Raw genomic sequence first — 1,508 nt, forward strand, 5'->3', positions numbered from 1 at the left:
GGTTCGGGTTGCTGTTGGTTCCCACAGCCCCCAGCCCTGCCCCGTGCCCCCTCCCCAGTATTTATTTGTGAATATTGTACCAGAAGGGAGCACCAAACCCCCCCCGCCTGGGGCAGTGCCAGGTCTGAGCCCCCCCAGGGTCCAACTTCCCTCTGCCACCTCCCCCCTTTTTCAATAAACGTCTTATGACTCCCCCGTGGTGTCCCTGTCTCTCCTCCTGGTCCCACTGGCACACAGATCCCACACTCTGGGTCTCATAGTCTGGATCCCACGTCCCAGATGCTGCACCCCGGATCCCACACCCTGCATCCTGCACCCCAGATCCCACAGTCTGAATCCCACACCCCGGGATCCTGCACCCCACATCCCACACTCCACATCCCACACCCTGGATTCCACACCCCGGATCCTTTTCGAGGAGCAGACGGTGGACGGGAGGCCCTGCAAGGTGCGCACACGGGCACGCACGGGCACCCGCACACGTGTGTGTGTCTGTGTGAGGGTGTGTGACTGTGTGTGACTGTGTGTGTGTGTGCTGTGTGTAATGTGTGTGTGACTGTGACTCTGTGTGCTGTGCGTGTGTAACTGTGTGTGACTGTGATTCCGTGTGTGTGTGTGTGTGTGTGTGTACTGTGTGTGAGACTGTGACTCTGTGTGTGTGCGCTGTGCATGTGTAACTGTGTGTGTGTGAATGTGACTGTGCGAGTGTGTGCTCTGTGTGTGTAACTGTGTGTGTGTGACTGTGACTGTGCGTGAGTGTGTGCACACTTTGCACCAGGGCAGGAGCTCTGCACACTCACGCCCGCACACACATTACACGGAGCGGCAGCACCCTTGTGCACACACAGACGTGTGTGCGTGTGCCTGTGCACACGTGTGTGTTTGCACAAACGCGTTTGGCACGAGGGCAGGAGTTCTCAGTGGTGTGTGTGCGCCGCCCCATTGTTCCCGCAGCGTGTGGCTGCTGCCCCTCTACCTGCACCCCAACCTCTCCTTGTGCCCCCCAAGCCCTTCCTGAGCTCCCCATCCCCTCTCTGCATCCCCCATCCCTCCCTGGGCCCCCCAACCCTTCCCCGTGCCCCTCATCCCTTCCTTGCACCCCCTTACCTTTCCTGTGCACCACAAAACTTCAACCCCTCCCTGTGTCCCCAACCTCTCCTGGTGCCCCCAATCCCTTCTGGTACCACCAACTCCTTGTTGTGCCACTCAACCCCTCCCTGTGCCCCCAACTTCTCAACCCCTTGTTGTGCCCCTCATCCCCTCCCTGCACCCCCCAGGTGCCAGATGAGCCTGGCCACCTGTCTGGCACAGGGACAAACGGCCCCGTTCCGCTCTCAGGCGTGGTGACAGATGCTCTGGTGTGGCGGGAGGTGTCCCCAGGGGGTTCCACACCCGCACCCAGCGCTGCCCTCTGTGCCCTCGCAGAGCTTGGCCAGGTGGGAGAGCGAGAACAAGATGGTGTGTGAGCAGCGGCTGGCCAAAGGGGACGCGGGCCACACAGGGCGCGC

The 1,508-nt window shown here is 61.1% G+C and overlaps 1 long non-coding RNA gene across 1 annotated transcript; it reads left to right on the plus strand.

Annotated features, from left to right (window-relative positions):
* The first annotated feature begins 405 nt into the window (after window positions 1–405).
* LOC108445111 lies at window positions 406–1,492 on the plus strand. Its single transcript, XR_001859863.1, has 2 exons — window positions 406–448; window positions 1,426–1,492. It is a non-coding gene; the product is annotated as an uncharacterized LOC108445111 (long non-coding RNA).
* The last annotated feature ends 16 nt before the right edge of the window (window positions 1,493–1,508 follow it).

The sequence above is a fragment of the Corvus brachyrhynchos genome, unplaced genomic scaffold (assembly GCF_000691975.1).
Source record: "Corvus brachyrhynchos isolate BGI_N302 unplaced genomic scaffold, ASM69197v1 scaffold122, whole genome shotgun sequence".
Taxonomy (NCBI): domain Eukaryota; kingdom Metazoa; phylum Chordata; class Aves; order Passeriformes; family Corvidae; genus Corvus; species Corvus brachyrhynchos.